This window comes from Quercus lobata, chromosome 1 (genome assembly GCF_001633185.2).
Source record: "Quercus lobata isolate SW786 chromosome 1, ValleyOak3.0 Primary Assembly, whole genome shotgun sequence".
NCBI lineage: Eukaryota > Viridiplantae > Streptophyta > Magnoliopsida > Fagales > Fagaceae > Quercus > Quercus lobata.
The window spans coordinates 12,095,830-12,116,865 of record NC_044904.1 but is presented as its reverse complement, the minus strand read 5'-3'; the positions used below and the strand labels follow the sequence as shown (position 1 = coordinate 12,116,865).

Genomic DNA, 21,036 nt, shown 5'->3' with positions numbered 1-21,036 from the left:
TATGCTTGAGTGTGAGCTTGACATCCCAACTCCCAAGGCTTTGTTTGTATATCTTGACTAGGTTCAAATGACTTGGTTCCCAAGGTTTTGTCGTCCACGAATAAAAAATGTACCTTTTTTTTTTTTTTTTTGGTGAACAAAAAATGGGTAGAGTGGGGCGATCAGTGTGGCTTCCTTACTTGGGCGTAACCATAGTAGCACCCTACCCGCTTCCGGGCGAGACCCCATACTCCCGGTCTGTGAGAAACTTACTTATTATTCTTTTAGACCGTTTGGGATGAAGATGGGATATAAGGAGCACCAACACACAGCTAGTTGTTGAGGCTCGAACCCAAGTCCTGAGACTTGTCGGCTCGGTATCTTACCAACTGGGCCATCCGAATGTTGGTAAAATTAAAAAAAAAAAAAAAAAAAAAAAAACCTTTACTGTCTTGATAAGATGATAAATCACATTCATAATGTAATAAACGTCATATGGTTTTTAATTTATATTTTGCTTATTTCAAATAGAAAACCTTATACAAAGATAATATTCTGTATTTTTCTAAATTTGTTAGTATTTATTAAAAAAAAAAAAAAAAAGTCAAAAGAAAACCATCTATTTACTTCCCATATTTAACTTAGAAGAAGATAGAGTTGTTTTTCACTAAATTTTTCTGAGAAACAGCTCTATTACACATGAAGCAAACAAAAAAAAAAGAAAAAAAGAAAAAAAAAAAAAGGAATTTTATAATTGAGTTAACACCAGCGAGCTGCAGCCAGTTGTTTCTGCATGAGTGATCAGTGATGCCCTCATTTTCACTTCCAGAAGCACAAGGAATATTCGAGCTCATACTCTATACATGTTTTCCTCCTTTTGTGAGAAAATTGTTGAGTGCTATCCGACTATCCGTCTATTTCAATGTCCTATCTAAACAATCCTTCGATGCAGACTAGCACAACCTCTTATTATTTTTAGTTTATCACGTAGCTCCTTAGTTGTGTGATTATCTTTCCTCGTTATCTTTATGGGCTTTTCCATAATTGTATTCATTTCTTTGTTTCGATTTCGTGGTCCCAACTCATTGGATCACACATTTTTAGACAATGCCTTTTTCCCACAAAATTTAACAAAAGCCAAGATCTTTATTACATGTTTGAGGTACTTTATTGGACTCCACAAAAGCACACTTCCATAAATAAGTTGATGGTATAGTCATTTTAGCATATACAAGTTTTGACACGCATTATACATAAGTTGATGGTATATATAGTGATTCTAAAATATTCAAGTTTTGACAAGCATCTAATTAAAAAAAAAAAAAAAGGCGATATTAAGAGCCTTGCAGATCAATGGCACTGTCTGTCTTCCAATGAGATTTTGGGTTCAAATCCTCCACTCGTAAATGTACATAAGCAAAAAAAAGAGACCAGGGGTAAGCACCTAAACCCACAAGGAATAAAAGATTGGTCACAGATTGAAAAGCAAACACAGGAAATCACATCAATGGAACTCCAGTAACAATGTTAGCAAGATTCTACAGAAGGGTCATCCATGAAATCAGATCAGGTTAAGCAAATCACCAAGCAGCAGAGACAATATACACGAACAATTCACAAACTTTTCTTCAACTTCCAAATCAAACAAACTTACATTTAAAATACAGTATCATACAATGAATTAGGCCCAACTGCTCTTGAGCTTTCCTTCACCTCCAGGCTTCGATCCGCTCTATCCTTGAATCTATGCGACTCAGATTGCTGATTCCCTTAGTCTTGTCAACTGGCCCTGTTTCTGGAACTAGAGGTTGCTGAACACATTTTTTAGTTGGCCCCCATTTGAAATTTGAATTACTTGATTGACCAGTCCTGCTCTTTTCAGTAGTACCTTGAATTCCAGATATTTCACCATCAACTTCACTGGCCTCTATTTTGCTAATGTAAGTGTCAACTCCAATCAGAGTCCCACAAGAACCATGCTCATCAGAATTTAGTTTCTCAGAAGATGTCAATGGACTGCCTGCTTCTCCACTAGCAAGATCATTGTTTTCATTAGTGTCAAAGAAAATTTCTGGAACAGGTTCTTCAGCAACAAATGCTTGCTCTGGCTCTTCATTTTCTAGGGCAGTATCTTCCAAGCAGGTTTGGGAAGGGCTCTGGTGTCCATTCTCATCAGAAGGCTCTAAACAGGAAGCAGAGTAAAGCTTCACTGCAGAATCTTTTCTTTCTCGGAGTGTTTTTAAGATTAGGGTCTTGAGGAAGTTCATCACTTGGACTGCATACATCAAGGCAGTCAAAGGATCTGCCATCTGCAACAAAACAAGTCAAATCATTCCAGCAAATCATTGGATAAATCTGCGATCTGCAGTGCCATCAAATCTTTTCAGTTTAAATGGAAGGTGATAACTTGGCCCCCCCAAAAAAAGAACATGAAAATCAAAGGTGATAATGAGTTGAAAAAAGAAAAAGAAAAAAAAGGGTGGGGTTGTCATTTTGGCACATGATTTTACTAGTCAGCATGTAGCATACAGATATCACCAACTCTAAAATGAAGGTGCTCATTTAAATGCAATTCAAAACATGCTTCAAGATTTGGTCCAATATAACACAACTGACTGATATAAAGGGACGCCCAAATGATATCATTTAGCAAGAAAGAAATATATAGACTGCAATTGACTTAAACATGCCATGAATTTCTGAACTTCAAGAAGTTGAAACTATTTTAACTAACCTGAGTCATGTTTGGTGCAAAAACCATAGCAATGTTGCGTGCATCCATCTTGTTCAGATGTTCCTGTTGAACAACATCAGTCATCAGGTTGATGGCCCAATCCAATAGAGCACCTTCAGTTGGGGGTAGACGCCTCACAAGTTCAACATAATCCTCTTCTGTCTGGCATTGCATTACCTGCTCAGGTGATAAAGGATCCAGAACCCCAGTTGGGAGTTCCCTAAACCAAGCCTAAAAGATCAAATATTCATCAAGTCAATGTATTGATATCATTACTTATAGGGCTTCATTCTTACTCATTAATTATAGGAGCATGTAGTAACTTGACTATTTCTTCAATAGAATCAATCTAGAATAGGCCAAACTTTTCCACAGTGATCAGTAATTGCAACTTGACTAATTTTTGCTTTGATTTTAACATCCCTTAGATTTACAATAATTGCAAGTTTATTAAACAGATGAATAAGACTGGTAAAAATCAAAATTTTCTCCCATTCTTCCACCATGTACAGATTTAGAGGTCCCTCAATCTCTTGAACTGTTTAGGTAATATGTCAAAGAAGAAGAAATCATCATTAGAAGGTCCAAACTTACCCTTTATATAACATTTTATTCGTCAAAGAAGAAGAAGAAATCTTAACACTTACTTCTTCTGGTTTTCTGGCCATATTCTATTGGAGTGCCTTTACCAACCAAACACATAAAGTGAAAAGACACGACTTGTGGCACATAAAAACAGCCATAGCAGATCAAGAGTCACTGTGAATGTAGACATGTAACCACAATACAATATTTTTTTTGACTCATATGATCCTTTCTTTTTCTTGACATTTGACAGTATACTTGAAACTGATTAAGGATAGCAGTATTGGAGCAGAACATTGACATAGTGTTATTCCAAAATTTTGTAAATAGTGTAAGTCTTGTTTATGATTATGCTTATTAAGATCAACTCACTTTCACATACTCTTCACAAACAAATATACAGCAAACATGATGCCTAAAAATGATGTAGATAGCAATGTTATATTTAATCAGCTTTGATAAAATAACAACAGCATACCTTGATAAGCCCTGCCAAACAATGAACATCAATGCCTTCTGGTACCACTCCTGTGTTCAATTGGTCCCTGACATACTCCTCTTGACTGTTGTCTGCAGCAATTCTGAAAACCCCTTCTGCCTACATGTGTAAAATCAACAGTTTGAAGATTTATAGTCTCCAAAGAACTTTCAGACCAAGACCAATACCAATAAACTCAACATAATTTGACATGCAAAGATATATAAATAGAAAAAAGCCGCTCAGACAAGTCAAACCACTCAACTCTACAAAACTTTCTTTCAATTCCAAACTATTGCTCTTGGTTCAGAATTTTTAGAGTCATGATGTTCAAGAGGCAGAGGAGAAGAAAATGAACAAGGAGAATTACCTGCAAGCCTCCGAGAGCATACAAGTGTTTTTGCATTAGCAAGAGAATTGTTGGCACGCTATTCCCTCGAGAGTCATACGACAATTGCATGGATTCTGTGGAAACTCCAAAGACGGTAGTACTACATTTAAGGGGGAAAATAAAGGAAAAATCAAATGAATAGCAGAGGCAAGATCATACTAGTTAAACAATTAGGTAGAAACTGACAAGAAGATGTGCAAAAATTAACAGGCTTTAAAGCCTTCAAGGAACAAAGTTAAACTATATAAAGTGATGCAGATGTCGCTAGTGTGTAGGTTCTGAACCTTAGGAGAATTTCAATAAATCCTTCTCAGATGATGCTAACTTTATTTCCATTTATCTTATCTAACCAAATAACCATTAAATCCCATTCTTAATGATCATTCAGAATCCAACATTTTAGCAAAATGAAATACATGTTTATACATGGAAAATACTGATTAAGTGGGATGCTTGTAAAATGGATAAAAAAATGCAAGTCCAGGAAATATGGATAGTGGTATGTAGTAGGAAGAACCTTTTTTACGTGATTGAATATGTGTGTATGTATGTGTTCATAAGTACATGAATAAGCCAGGAACAAAGGCCTGATTGCCAAAGCTCATTAAAATAAGGCAAAGGAAGAAACTATTAATCATCCCTAAATTGATGACTATTCCATTATAGGACTTCAAATAAGAGATTTTATACCAACATAATTTTATTTCTACTTGAGTTAAAATTAAAGCTAATCTCAGCCGCCCTTAGGAAGGGATAGCACATCATATGCGAGATCAGGAGTCTCGCCATTTGCTTTAAAATCGAGAGGGTGCTGTTGATAATCTCCTGATACGATGATTTTTAGATTTTAATTTTTTTAATCTATCCAAATAAAATTGTTTCCACATATATCATCCACGAAAATCACCAAAAGTAATGTTAAATGTAAAACAAACACAACAGTTTTGCAATTGCAATAACCAATAAGAAACCAAAAAAGCCTTTTTTTTTTTTTGGTTTTGTTTTGTTCTAACTACAAGTTGGATTCAATCTAGCTGCAGTTTGACAAATTGGATAGACCAATAACTAAAAATAGGTCACAACCAATAGGACATCCAAGAATAGAAACCAGCAAAGCAACCAATACAAATAACAAACTTAAAATCTCAAGAATTGCATTGCACAAACAAATACAACACCCAAAATGGAAAACCCCACCCGTTTGACAGACCAAATTCGCAATTTCAAGATTGCATTGCCACCAAAAAGAAAAGAATAGAAAAGTACACAGCACATGAGCAAATTGAAAAATCAAGAATTTGAATAAACCATTAAAACTTTAAAAAAGAAAAAAAGAAAAAAGAAAAAAGAAAAACACAAAAATGAATAAAAATCAACAAGTTCACAAATTTAATAACCAAAATAGCACCAAAATCATGAAAACTTAAATCCCACATTCACATTCTCACAAAAAAAGAGAAAGAAGAAGATGAAAAAAAAAAAAAAGAACCTTGCACTGGGAGGCCTTCTGGGTACCTCAGGTTCAAACTCCACAGGCAAACCCAAGAAGCCATTGAACCTATCAAAGGTAACATGCGCCACATGGCGCACATTAGTGGGCCACCCGATCTCCATGGCACAAAGCTCCCTTCTATCACTCTTGCAAGCAATCAACGATTTTCTGAAAAGGGCCACCAGCAATGCCAACAAAGAAAGCTGATCTCTTGTCTGACTCTCACACTCTTCTTCCTCTTCCTCTTCTTCTTCTTCCTCAAACACCGACACTATAGAATCTCCGTCCTCTGCTACATGCGAAGAGAATGACTCACATTCACAAAGGCTGTAGTTGTTGTTGTTGTTAATGTTGTTGTTGTTGTTGTTATTGTTGTCCTCATTCTGAGGTTGCTTTGCAAATGATAAAGGAGAAAAAGAAGAGGAAGAAGACGAGGAAGAAACTCTTGTAGGAGAAGAAGAAGAAGAAGAAGAGAAATGGGTTGGCGAATGGTTGGGATTGAGGACCTCAGTCATGGTTGGCAATGAAAACAACCTTTTTCTTGAATTATAAAAAACACCCACTAATAAAAAAAATCGCTTTCTTGCTTTGAGAAACAAGAAAAAAAAAAAATTATTACACTAAAAAAAAAATACAAAGATTCTGAGAGGTTTGAGAGAGACAGAGATTGAAAAGAAAGAAGATTTTTCAGAAGGAGATTTGGGTTGGAGTTGGACTAAAGCAAAAGGGTTTGAACAATGTGGGACGTGAGAATCATTATCTCTCTATATATATTTTTTTTCAATTTTTTCTTTTTCTTTGTTTTGGGGTTTTGGGGAGTTGAACAAGCAAAGACAGAGAGTCTCTGTGAAATTGAGAAAGAGAAAGAAAGAGAGAGAGAGAGATGTATTTGGTGGGAAATTAATTGAGTAACTAATACAGTATTAATGGAGTATTTACTACTATATATATATTGTACTATATGTTTATGTATTTTTTTTTTTTTTTTTTTTTTGAGAAGGATATGTTTATGTATTTGAGTTGTCAGCTTCAGTTAGAAGGTTAGTAGTTAGTACTATTTCATCAAAAAAGAAGATTAGTGCTATTATTCATTGCGTATTGGTTTTGGTAGGTTTTAAATACAGCTCACATCACAACGCACAATGCACAAGGACCTCTCTTTATCTTTGGAGCATTTTCAGGAGGGGGGGTTTTCTCTCTTGAACTGTAATTTACAGCTTTGGTTACTGCCTTACTGGTAAGTTCTATTAATTTTGACTCTCATAAATAGAAAGTTTAATTGTAGTTTGTTTTTTTTGGGTTTTTCTTTTTTAAATGTGAGATAAAATTTTATTTTAGTATAATCTAAATGTATGTTTGTGAAGCTTTTTTTTTATAGAGATTTAAATATCGGTTCTTACTTCACACCCTACAAACATTTATACTTGTAAATTGACTATCATTTTAAAAGTGCGCAATGCTCAAAGTTCTATTGTAGTTGAAGATGGACACAATAGTTCCCGTACTAAATTTCATAATTTCTGAGCAGATAAGTTATTATTGGTTTTATCTCTCTCTCTATATATAGAATTGGTGTGCTAATATGGATTATGAAGAGGAATTATAACTGGTCTTTGATACTGAATTTGAGGTCATGTTTGAACAAAGGGAAGGGAGTAAATTTCTGATAGAAACCTTTTCATAACTATTAAAGAGTAGTGCAAACAAATAGCAGAACATAATAAGAAAAAGAATTGAAAACCAAGTTTAAACTCCCTGAACTTGATAGTAACATTTTCTGTACTTTTTTTTTTTTTTTTTGAGAAAAAACATTTTCTGTACTTTAATACCTAATAATTCAACATACTTGACTTTGTTTCAATTGATTGACAAGGGTACAATATTAGATGATAGCATGGTCTCTTGCAATTTATGACCCTTGTTAGGTGGCATATTAGTAGTCAAATTAAATTTTTGCTAAAGAAAAAAAAAAGTGTAGGGATGACCAGTTTGTAAAAGACCCCAAATGTGACCATAACAACACTTGCACATTGAAAAACCAATGCCTATCAAAGCTACCACAATATAAACAAGAGAAAAGACAGAATAATAGTTCTCAATATATGTCAAAATCAATCATTTATCAAAATGAAAATTTGTATTCTTTTAAATTCCCAAAAATATTCTATAAATTGATTATGTACTAAATTTCACAATAATTTTACTTTCAATATACAAAATCAAATAGTACTTTTAGAAAATCATTTTAATTTTTTTTAATTGTTGTAGTTTTGATAAAATTTTTAAATTAAAATGCAAGTCTTGACCAAAATCTTTGTAGCTCAATTGACACTTGTTGTTATTTCCAACAAAAATGTCTAGTATTCAAATTCCCTCTTCCCCACCTATTAAATTATTAAAAAGTAAAATAAAATTGTGTTGTCTTGTAGTTATAGTTGAAACAAGACAAGTGTACAGCTACAATAATTCTATAAACAAATTGGTAGGTTAGTGATATTTTAATCTTTATGAACCACCTTGACACAATTAAGAAAGATATTATGAAAAAAAAATGATATGTGTTTTTCACATCGATTTATTACCATTCTATCAACTTTTTTAAAATACTAATAAAAATATATTGATAAAAAATAAAATGCATGCATGCATGAACATACATGTAAAAGCAATAAACTACATTATTATAGAAATAAAAGAATAATTTTACTTGAAAACCCTTAATCTCTTATTTCTTGTTTTGCTTTTAATTTTCTATTGATTAAGAAAATACTTATTTTGATTACTAGAGGATTTTATCATGATAAAACATTTAAAAAAAAAAAAAAAACATAGATAATGATTTTTTAAAGAATGTTTTGAGTAAAAAAGTTTTTATTTTTTTTATTCTGTTATTTAAGTAGGGCCATAAGTTATAGACTAGCTAATCATTTTTTTTTCTTCTTTATTTCTTTTAATTTGTCCTTAGCCTCTTTGGCCCAATTGAATTTTTAGGAAGACAAAATTTAATTATTTATTGTTCGAAAAAAAACTGGGGAGAATGGGGGTGTTGGGTGAGGGGGCCATTGGTCCCGACATGGGTCTGACTTTAGTTGCAGGCATAGCCAAATTAATAATTCTCACCACAACTCTGTACTTGGATGAGAAAATTGATATTTATTATGTAGAATATCTAAAATAATGGATTACAAAATTTTAAATCCCATTAATTATTTATTTTATTCTTTGGATATAAAATACATAACAAGGAAAGTATCAATCCCACCACTGGCACCAGCCTTACATTCAAAACCATACAATAAAAGTGTGGTGTTGGTATGAGTATGACTCTTGTTTTATTGGGTGTGAGTGTGACCCCAATTGTTTTATTAGGATTAGTAACCCAATTGTCTCTTTGGGAGGCTTTTAACAAATAATGTAATTTAAGGTAAAATTAGTAAATGAAGATTTAATCACTCTAATAGGCAGAATTTTGTCATAACATATTTCAAACAAGACATTTATAAAGAAAGAATTTAAAATTTGTTATGCACCTAAATTACATCTGTAATTTCTTCCTAAGTGGTATAAATATTGAAAATTGGAAACTATAATTATATTTTTCAAGACAAATATTATTTTAATAATTATATATGTAGTGTTTTTTTTCCTCTCTAAAATAACAAGGCGACATAATAAAATATTGATATTCTTCTCAATATAGGCGAACCTTATGGGGTCCTTGACTCTCCTAAAAATTTAAAACATTTCTATATCTGTCTACCATTAAAAAAAAAAAAAAAGTGTTATAAAATTTGTTTGAAATTGAGTTTTAAGAAAATAGTTGGAGTTGATTGAAGAGCTACCGTCTTAAGGTTTTATTATTACTTTTTTCTAAATTTGTACTCAATATTATTGTAAGGACCAGATTTTGATCCCTAGCCCAAAAGATGGATGGACTTATACCCAAAAAACTCAAAACAATGAATTTATAGAGAGTGGGTTGGAAAACTAGGCTAAAATGAAATTGACAACCAATAAAGTAGATTCAAATGATAAGAACAGGTAGCTAGCCTGATTTAAATTAGAGAAAATCGTGCTCGGCACAGTCCGAGGAGATCAATTCTTATATATTTATCACAAGTTTGATTACAAAGTTGGTTTCTGATTGCCACAGTGTTTCTCTCTTGATTTCTCGATCTCCTTCTTTCATTGCCTTCTTCCCCTTTTATACTATTTTATTCTTTTATCCTTACCCTCCACGTGCAACTCAAATTGTTGGTCTTTGATCCTTGTCCCACCAGCACCTTCTTGAAATCTTCATGTAGCAGCTGTAAGGCTGAAAACCACTGTTCAAGTATCACTTCCACATTAATGCGACCAGAGAGTTAGCTGTAGAGTATTTAATGTGGTGGTAGCAGCTTTTTTCTTAGATATTTTAGGACTTTCCTTTGTCCTTTGTTTATGCGATGCTTACCCGTGCCAATAGAATTTCTTGGAACATTCCCTCGGACGGCAGACCACCTTTACGGACCTCGGCTTGGGCTGGCCAAGGAGGCATTCATCCTCGGCCCAGCCTCCTGGGCCTTTATGGCCAAAGTTGACCTCTTCATTTACTAACATGGGTTCCCCTGACAATGTTTACCCTCCTTAGACGACTCCTTATCCTCGGCTTGGGCCTCAAGCCTAATATAAACATAGATAATGAGCTCTTGGGCTCAATACCTCTACAATCATGATTATGAAATTTCATTCCTATATTTTTTCATATTTGTTTTTTTAATAATATTTCTATATTTGTTGTAATTTGTTTTAAAAAAAAAATCCAATTTAAGTAATTTGTAAAATAATCAGAATGAAATAGTTTCACTAAAAATGTGTTAATAAAGATGTTTATAGGAAAATTATTATAAATTATGATATTTGAACATGATCTATTGTTTTACATTGACATTATTGTAGACACTTGCATCTGCCTTCCCTAATAGTGAAGTCTTTCCTTCTCCATGTTTTTATAGTGATTTGTACACATACTTAACACCATCAAACTTGACAAATGTGAATTGTGATTACATTATTGAATTTTATTGATTCAATGGACAAGTCAAAGTGGAACATCTAATATTTTTTTTATTGAATTAATATTTTCAAAATCTCACTATTAGATTAAAATTTCTCTATATTTTTAATATGCATGTCAAATTTTGTGCAGATATAATATTGTAAGGACACGATTCGTAACGAACCTAACAGTGTTGGATTTGCACGTGAAAAGGCCCAGACAATGTCATTTGTAGAGCGTGGGTTTGAAAGGCTAGGCCTTAGTCACCAGGCGGTGGGTTTTTCGGGGTGTTCGTATATAGTTATGTTTCCTTCACCCCTGGAGTCTTTCTCCTGGAGGTGGGCTGGGAGGCTTTGGTTTTTGGCCATTTTTCCCAGCCTCCCCCTCTAGGTTACTGATTTTTCCTTTTATACTCGCCTGCATTCACTGTCCTTCGTCCACGTATAGGGTCAACATTTCCAAGGCTGATATTGGTCCCATCAGCCCATACCCAAAGTCGTTGGGGGTGGTTGTAAAAGCCAAATAATGCGGCTATGTCAGGTTCAGAGTATTGAATGGCAGTAAGGGCAGCTTTCCCTGGATATTTTAGATCTTTCTTCCAAGTTTCAGTCCTATACCGTTTTTACCCTTCTTTCTGGGGGGACTTTGGGTCTGCCGAGGACTGAACTGCCCTCGGCAGTATCTATAGGCTATTTTGTCGAGCTTGGGCCATAGCCCTCCTCGGCTTGGGCCTTTGGATTCTCCCCGGGTAGATGGGCCTGGCCCATAAATCATTTGGGCCCCACAAATATTATTCACTATTTTCTACTATACAACTAGGGTAATACTAGAATTAGCTTTTATTTTGAAATCAACTAAAGCATATTATCACCTTACAAAAGTATCTAAACCTAATTATTAGGTTTCATCTTCATTTGTATATAGAACAATTGGGTCGATAAGCTTTAGGAGGACTCTAGCTTTTTCTATTTTATTTTGATGCCGAAAAAGTAGTAACCTAACATAATAGTATAGAAGAGTCGAAAAATGGACTAAGTTTTGTTTTGGTACATGGTTTTTCTATATTAGAAACTGTAATTAAAATGCTATTGTCAAACCTATTTCAATTAGCTTCTCAGCTACTGAAAATATTCAACAAAGTGGGTGTTTAATGTTTAGATAGGTTGTCACAACTCTCACAAAGTCTAAAGTCTAATAATTGATTGTTAGAATCAAAACTATAAACACCAAATTAGCATTTATATGTCAAAGTCTAAGAGTGATAATTTGTAAAAAACAAACAAATAGGAACATATGTAAATCTTAAGCTGAATCATGAACCTGAGCAGCACTCCTTGGCACCTAAATCATTGTTGTCTTAACGCGTGAGACAGAATTTTTTTTGCACTAATTTGGTGCTAATGATTTGAATCAAAATTTGATATAATTATATATTTTGCATTGCAATTTTTTTCCCTTTGGAGTGACTCTTTCTTTGCTTTAATGACAAAAAATTAATCCTTATGTTTTTGAAATAATAGTGTGCAGGTGGAGCCCAATCAAATGAAGTTGCCGTCTGATTAATTATTAGTCACAGCAATGATAGACCAATAGACTATATTTATGTTTCAAAGTCAACAAATTCTTTATACATATCCAACAGTTGCTTTCAAATTGTGCACTTGGAGGAAACTTGGAAAATGAGATACTTAGAACTGAAAAAGGAAAAGAAAAAGACCCTTTCTGTTTCTATTTTGTTTTCTTCTTTTCGTTTCTTAGGTTGTAAATAATAAAGTACCTTCACTTTTCTTCTTTTCAATTCCTTTCTTTATGCTTTTTTTATTTTTTATAATTTTTTTAAAGATAATTTCAACTTATATATGGGGTTCATTTCTGATGATTGTTATTTAATATTAGACTAAAATATCAATTAATTTTTATTGTAAACGAGGATTGAACTTTACGGTTGTGTTTGACATTGGCTTAAAAAGTCAACTTTTTTTAATATGTAACTTATTTTTGGTACTATTTATAAGTCTTATTACACTCTTTGATACTATTCATAAGTTCCTGTATTATTTCAGTTTATTTTTAGTTTTATTTATAGCACTTTCAATAAAAAAATTTCAATTTGAACTAAATATATGGTTCTCAAACGGACTCTATATTCCACGAGATTTAAAAAAAGAAAACTTTATTTTTAAAATTCTTTGGTTTTGCATCTTTTACAATTTATTATTTGATGGTATTGCATTTGGATCTTACGGTAGGTGGCTACGATGCTACATTCCTACTGTACTATACCAAACTCTCAGTGTGGGCCCATCCCACCATTTTTTCAGCACATGTAACTTGATCCTTTCTGGGTATAAAAGTAGGAGTGTTTGTTACACAAGGAGCCCAACAACTCGCCGCCCTTTGTCTATTCCCAAAAAAAATATATATATACAATTTACAGAAATACGGAACCTTCTTCTTTTTTTTTTTTTTTGGTTAAACACCTTCATGAATCATGACCCAAAATAATTGGTGTTCATGAGGTGGTGCTTGGCTTGCTTAACCAAGACACATGAAATTTATAGTTTAAAGAAACTTGATAAAGACAACTAAGAGCGTGAGAATGGCGGCGACGGAATTGTTTTTTTGTTTTGTTTTGTTTTTGGTTTTGTTTGTTTCATTAGTTACCCAAATGCGGGTTTACCCCTCCTTTTGTATCTTATTTTCAAATAACGTGTATTTTTGTAACATGGGGAATCAATTCAATTAAATAGGTTAGCTTGGCTGGTTGGATTATGCCTATTAATGGGCAATTCAATTGTCAGGCTTTGCCAAACTCTAACAAGTAATTTTTTTTTTAGTTATGATATTAACTATGTATGGTATAAGAATAAGTAAAAAAAGTAGCTTGTTAATAAACATGAACTTGTAACTTAAATGGACATCTCTTTTTGTAACTCATTTCCAAGTAACGCGTATTTATGTTACATGGGGAATTAATTCATTAAATAGGCTAGCTTGGCTGGCTGGGTTATGCCTATGAATGGGCAATTCAATTGCCAGGCTTTGCCAAATTTTAACAAATAATTTTTTTTAGTTATGATTACTATATATGGTAATTGAATAAGTAAAATAAGTAGTTTGTAAATAAACTTGAACTTGTTTGACAAGAAAATGAATCAAGCTTGTACATGTAATCTAATTTGTTGAGTGTACAAAATATATTTAAATGAACTATCTTAAGCTTTTAATACTCATTTTAACTTGACTCCTTTATGACCCTAGATTTAATTGACGTAAATTGGAGAATTTAATACATTTAAGAAAATCACTCCTTTGATTAGGTTAAATTAGGTCCCAACTATGCTACATTTTCGGATTTTCACATCCAAAATGTTTGTCCTACACCAAACTGCATGTAGTTTGCAGGTCAAGGGCTAAGACAAGGGGGCTCTACATAAATACTTGCTTCCTTTACCAATTACCTGTTATTAGACATCTCCCCTATCATCTCCTCACACCCCCCCCCCCCTTCCCCCTATCCCTTCATCACTGATAATGCCTTTAATCAACGAAGCACAAGAATCTTGATCTACAAATAGTTCCCATGCATCCTCTTGGTCCATGTCATCTTGTATATATTTGGACTTCCATATGGTAATGAAGGCCTAAGTTTACACTACTCATAAGTGTGGAATGCACTCCATGTGAGAAAGATGTTATATGCAACCTTTATTATATAAAATATCACATTCACATTCTTCAAATTACTTATTTTAAGCATGGAATCCATCCTCATGTAAAAGGAATATGGTATGTAACCGTTACACAAGATTCCACCTCACTTCAGAGTTCAGGCCCCTTTAAACCATTTTCCCCCTCCTTATAAAATCTCCTAGATTAACTCTAGATTATATGCATAAAGGTTAACTCTAGATTATATGCATAAAGGTTTAAGCTACTTCCTTTGCCAATATAGTAAAAGGTGACTAGCTTCATCACATGTGCTTCACGCGTGCAATAAGGCTTTTTTTGGATTTAGTATCATAATTTTAATTTGAGACGTTTCTCTCTTCTATTTAATTAAACCACACACATAGTGATTTTTATTTTGGATATTGAAAATACATTCATTAAAATGAAAAAAAAAAAAAAAAAAGGCAGTTCAAACAGGTGTGAAGAGAAAACAATTCAAACACCAAGATAAATAAATAAATAAATAAATAAATTATATATTTTATATATGTGGGGCCCAATAATTTGTGGCCCTGGCCCATTCATCCGTTGGGGCCCAAGGCCCGAGCCGAGGAAGGTTATATCCCAGACTCGGTAGAACAAGTACGAAATAGTCTTGGGACACAGCTAGGACGATTCAGTCCTCGGCATGTCTGAGGTCTCACTGGAAGGAAGGGCAAAAACGGTATAGGAGCTGTAAGGACACGATTCGTAACGAACCACAACAGTGTTGGGCTCGCTCGTAAAAAGGCCCAAACAATATCATTTGTAGAGCATGGGTTTGAAAGGCTAGGCCTTGGTCACCAGGCGGTGGGTTTTTCGTGATATCAATACATGGTTAAATCGTCTTTACCACTGGAGTCTTTCTCTTGGAGGCGGGCTGGGAGGCTCTGGTTTTTGGCCATTTTTTCTAGCCCCTTCTATGAATTACTTACTTTTCCTTTTGTACTAGCCTGTGTTTTTTTATCCTTCGTCCACGTGTAGGACCGACATTCCAAGACTGATACTTGTCCCATCAGCCCATACCCAGAGTGGTTGGGGGTGGTTGAAAAAGCTGGAGAGTATGGCTCTGTCAGGTGCAGAGTATTGAATGGCAGCAAGGGCAGCTTTCCCTGGTCGTTACACTTTCCAGCATCCCATTTTCTATTGGCGCAAATATTTTAGATTTTTTTCCCTAAGTTGTTTCTATACCATTTTTGCTCTTTCTTCTTGTAAGATCTTGGACATGCCGAGAACTGAGTCATCCTCGACTGTGTCACCAAGGCCATTTCGTACTTGCATTGCCGTGCCCGGGCCACCACCTTCCTCGGCTTGGGCCTTTGGACCCCAACGAATAAATGGGCTTGGCCCACGAATTACTGGGCCCCACAATAGCCCCTCAAAACCCTGCTGTCCAACCTCTTGGTTGGAGATGAGGATTTTGGTAATACCAAGCCTTTACTATAGCTCGTTTAACTCAGCCCTTTATTAATGTTGGCGTCTCCTCATCTGCCCAGGAAATGTACCGGTCTACGAGACATTCCTCTGAATTCATTCAGAACGCGTTCCTGCCGTTTGGCTATCCAAAACGTGCCTTTAATAGCTTCCCTTTACGAGACCATTCAAATTTAATGGTTATTGATGGTGTGGGGAAGTGGAGCGAGCACATTCTCGTTTACAGATTTTCTTGGAGATCTGGACATATTAAATACCTTCCGTTTCGCCCCTCATATAAAAAGAAACAACAAGAGGTTATTTCTCCTGTACATGCACCCTTTTAATCCTCCTGAAATCTGAAACCCTTAGACTCCTCCAGAGTCTACTTTTACCTACTGGTTATACTTTGAGTTGTAATTCGTTCAAAACAGGAGCAAGTAATGAAGAAGCCATTCCCTTCTCAGAAATTCCATGTTCTTATAAAGCTAAAGATGGCTCGGTCGGGGCAGGGATGACAGAGACTCAAGATACTTCTCACCCTCCTTTCAGCCAAAATCCGAAGCAGGGGCTCGTCGTGTCAAATTTTCGGCGTGACTGAGCTGGGGTCACCCATTATCAGTACTAGCCGCTCTCTTACTAGCATAGCTAACATGGCACCAGTGTGTTAGGAGTCAGGACTGACGCAGGGACCAAGTGCCCCTGCTTCTTCCTCTCTTCGTTCACTGGCGCCTCCTTTTACCTCTCTTTCTTCTTCTTTCCACCGCCAGATCCATCCTGGCGCTTTTCCTTCTTCCTCTTCTTCTCCTCCTTCTTTCTCTTCATCTCCTCCCTCTTCTTCTCCTCATTCTTTCCCTTCATCTCCTCCCTCTTCTTTTGAAAAAGGTCCTCCTCTCAATATGGGCACTACTGGGGCAGAATTTGGAAGGACTTCGGACACGAGTTTTAAAAAGACATCAGACTGTTTATTTGTTATATTGTTGTCGTTTTTTTTTTTTATATTGTTTTTGTAGCTTGTTTTCTATGTAGGCTTGTTTAAGCCCTTCATTGTACGCTGTAATACATCTTCATATTAATAAAAGGCGTCTTTGCTTTATTTCATATATCCTATCTCTTCTTCTTTGAAATGGTTGTGCCGTGAATAGATGTACTATCCTGGGACTTCTTTTTTGTTTTTATACTACAAATGATGCTTAGGGCCAAAATCCTAGTTAGTAAAAGGATCTCGCTCTGTGCTTGTTGGAATTATCTAGCATGATAGTGCCGACTTGAACAAATGGTCCTTAGGGCAGAAACCTTTACTGAGACAATAATGTTTATAATGAACTTAATAAAATTGTTCGGCACAATAATGCCGACCTGGAAAAGAAATACTGAGGGCCAAAATCCCTTACCAAGATAAAAGATACAATTATGAACTTATGAGAGACGTTCGGCACAATAATGCCCACTTGAACAAATGACACTTAGGGTCGAAACCTTTGCTAAGGAAAACATATTATTATGAACTCAATAGAGTTGTTCGGCATTATAATGCCGACCTGAGGAAATAATACTTACTTTAAAATAGCCGAGATAACAACTGAACACTCGGTGCGGTGTAGGAAGTAATCATCCGAGGACATACAACCCACAAAATGAACAGCCCCTCCAGGTTGCCGAGTAGTAGGGCGTTTCACCATCTTCTTAACAACTTTAATAGCTTTAACCTTTTATGGTATTTGAGCCGAGGAATGAGTAATTTAGAATTTTTGTTAAGTAGCCGACTTTACGAAACTCAGTTTTTCTTCCAAAACTCTGTCTTTCCTCTAAGTAGTTGGTTTCCCCATAGGTTTGAGTCCGAGGACCATACAATACCTTGGTTCTGTCCAAAACTCAGTTTTCTCATCCAAGTAGTTGGTTTCCCCATAAGTTTGAGTCCAAGGACCATACAATACTTTGGTTCTGTCCAAAACTCAGTTTTCTCATCCAAGTAGTTGGTTTCCCCATAAGTTTGAGTTCGAGGACCATACAATACCTTGGTTCTGTCCAAAACTCAGTTTTCTCATCCAAGTAGTTGGTTTCCCCATAGATTTGAGTCCGAGGACCATACAATACCTTGGTTCTGTCCAAAACTCAGTTTTCTCATCCAAGTAGTTGGTTTCCCATAGGTTTGAGTCCGAGGACCATACAATACCTTGATTTGTCCAAACTCAGTTTTCTCATCCAAGTAGTTGGTTTCCCCATAGGTTTGAGTCCGAGGACCATACAATACCTTGGTTTTGTCAAAACTCAGTTTTCTCATCTAAGTAGTTGGTTTCCCCATAGGTTTGAGTCCGAGAACCATACAATATTGGTTTTGTCCAAAACTCAGTTTTCTCATCCAAGTAGTTGGTTTCCCCATAGGTTTGAGTCCGAGAACCATACAATACCTTGGTTCTGTCCAAAACTCAGTTTTCTCATCCAAGTAGTTGGTTTCCCCATAGGTTTGAGTCCGAGGACCATACAATACCTTAATTCTGTCCAAAACTCAGTTTTTTTGGCATAGGACCCTGGCTTTAGAGGAATTAGCTCCTCGGCCAAGCCCGTAGAACCATCCATGCGATTGACGCTACCAAGCGTAGCCCCCAGTCAAGAATCCTAGCCCCTAGCGGAACTTTACACTAGAACTCTATAATCAGCTGTTAGAAATGACAAAGGAACTCTCTTGACCTACCGCCTATGCCAACACACAAGCCTTCCCCACAGACGGCGCCAATTGTAAGGACACGATTCGTAACGAACCACAACAGTGTTGGGCTCGCTCGTAAAAAGGCCCAAACAATATCATTTGTAGAGCATGGGTTTGAAAGGCTAGGCCTTGGTCACCAGGCGGTGGGTTTTTCGTGATATCCATACATGGTTAAATTGTCTTCACCCCTGGAGTCTTTCTCCTGGGGGCGGGCTGGGAAGCTCTAGTTTTTGGCCATTTTTTCTAACCCCTTCTATGAATTACTTACTTTTCCTTTTGTACTAGCCTGTGTTTTTTTATCCTTCGTCCACGTGTAGGACCGACATTCCAAGACTGATACTTGTCCCATCAGCTCATACCCGGAGTGGTTGGGGGTGGTTGAAAAAGTTGGAGAGTATGGCTCTGTCAGGTGCAGAGTATTGAATGGCAGTAAGGGCAGCTTTCTCTGGTCGTTACACTTTCCAGCATCCCATTTTCTATTGGCACAGATATTTTAGATTTTTTTCCCTAAGTTGTTTCTATACCATTTTTGCCCTTTCTTCTTGTAAGATCTCGGACATGCCGAGGACTGAGTCATCCTCGGCTGTGTCCTAAGGCCATTTCGTACTTCCATTGCTGTGCCCGGGCCACCACCTTCCTCGGCTTGGGACTTTGGACCCCAACGAATAAATGGGCTTGGCCCACGAATTACTGGGCCCTATAGGAGCGGTTTGGAAAAAATCTAAAATATCTAGGTCAATAAAGAAGGATACGCTGGAAAATGTAACGACCATGGAAAGCTGCCCTTACTGCCATTCAATACTCTGCCCTTGACAGAGCCATACTCCTCAGCTTTTACAACCACCCCCAACCACTCTAGGTATGAGCTGATGGGACAAATATCTGTCCTGGAAGGATGAACCTACAGGTGGACGAAGGATAAGGAATACATGCTAGTATAAAAGGAAAAGTAAGCGATCCAGAAGGGGGGGCTGGGAAAAATGGCCAAAAACCAGAGCCTCCCAGCCCACCTCCAGGAGAAAGACTCCTAGGGCGAAAACGACTTAACTATGTACGAACACCACGAAAAACCCACCGTCTGGTGATTGGGGCCTAGCCTTTCAAACCCACGCTCTACAAATCATATTGTTTGGGCCTTTTTACGTGCGAACCCAACACTGCTACGGGTCGTTACAAATCGAGTCCTTACAATATATAATTTTTATTTTGAGAATTTAATTTATAAGTAGATAAAGCAATTTGAAAATCAATAGGAAAGTGACCCTCTTTTTTAGGTAATGAGAGTTAGAGTCGTATTTTTACTAGATTGTCCTTTAGTTTTGTTTCTATTTAAACATAGGGGTGTAGGGGCATTTTTGAACAAAAACAAATGAGGATCCCAAACAGGGAAAACCCCTTTAAATAGTAGTATAGATGGTGTAAGGACACGATTTTGTAACGAACCTAAATAGTATTGGGTTCGCACGTAAAATGGCCCAAACAATATCATTTGTAGAGTATGGGTTTGAAAGGTTAGGCCCTGGTCACCAGACGGTGGGTTTTTCGTGGTGTTCATACATGGTTCAGTTTTCTTCACCCCTGGAGTCTTTCTCCTGGAGGTGGGCTGAGAGGCTCTGGTTTTTGCCATTTTTCCCAGCCCCTTCTCTAGATTACTCACCTTTCCTTTTATACTAGCCTGCGTTCATTGTCCTTCGTCCACGTGTAGGGTCAAACTTTCCAAGACTGATACTTGTCCCATCAGCCCATACCCAAAGTCGTTGGGGGTGGTTATAAAAGCTGAAGAATACGGCTCTGTTAGGTGCAGAGTATTGAATGGCAGTAAGGGCAGCTTTCCCTGGATATTTTAGATTTTCTTTCAAGCTTAGTCCTATACCGTTTTTGCCCCTCTTTACGGTGGGACTTTGGGTCTGCCGAGGACTGAACTGTCCTCGGCTGTATCCCAAGGCTACCTTGTACTTTATATTGTTGAGCTTGGGCCATAGCCCTCCTCGGCTTGGGCTTTTGGACTCCCCACAAGTAAATGGGCCTGGCTCGTTAACTATTGGGCCCCACAATAGCCCCTCAAAACCCTGCTGTCCGACCTCTTGGTTGGAAAGGGGGGTTTTGTAATATCGAGCCTTTATTATGGCTCATTTAATTCAGCCTTTCATTGATGTTGGCGGTTCTCCACCTGCCCAGGAAATGTACCGGTCTACGAGATGTTCCTTTTAATTTATTCACGGCGCGCTCATGCTGTTTGGCTATCCAAAGCGTGTCTTTAATAGTTTCCCTTTACGAGACCTTTCAGATTTAATGGTTATTGATGATGTGGGGAAGCGGAACGGGCATATTCTTGTTTGCAGATTTCCTTGGAGATCTGAACATATTAAGTTCCTTTCGCTTCGCCCCTCATATAAAAAGAAAAGGCGAGAGTTGTTTCTCCCACACATGAACCCCTTTAATCCCTCCAAAATCTGAAACCCTTAGACTCCTCCCAGAGTTTACTTTTACCCTCTGGTGATACCT

At 36.3% G+C, this 21,036-nt stretch overlaps 1 pseudogene across 1 annotated transcript; it reads right to left on the bottom strand.

Moving 5' to 3' along the window:
• Window positions 1-1,457: 1,457 nt before the first annotated feature.
• LOC115979105 lies at window positions 1,458-6,271 on the bottom strand (annotated as a pseudogene). Its single transcript, XR_004088946.1, has 5 exons — window positions 5,657-6,271; window positions 4,147-4,267; window positions 3,777-3,896; window positions 2,714-2,944; window positions 1,458-2,288 (listed from the first exon to the last, which is right to left on the bottom strand). The product of XR_004088946.1 is annotated as a rho GTPase-activating protein 5-like (transcript).
• Window positions 6,272-21,036: the final 14,765 nt, after the last annotated feature.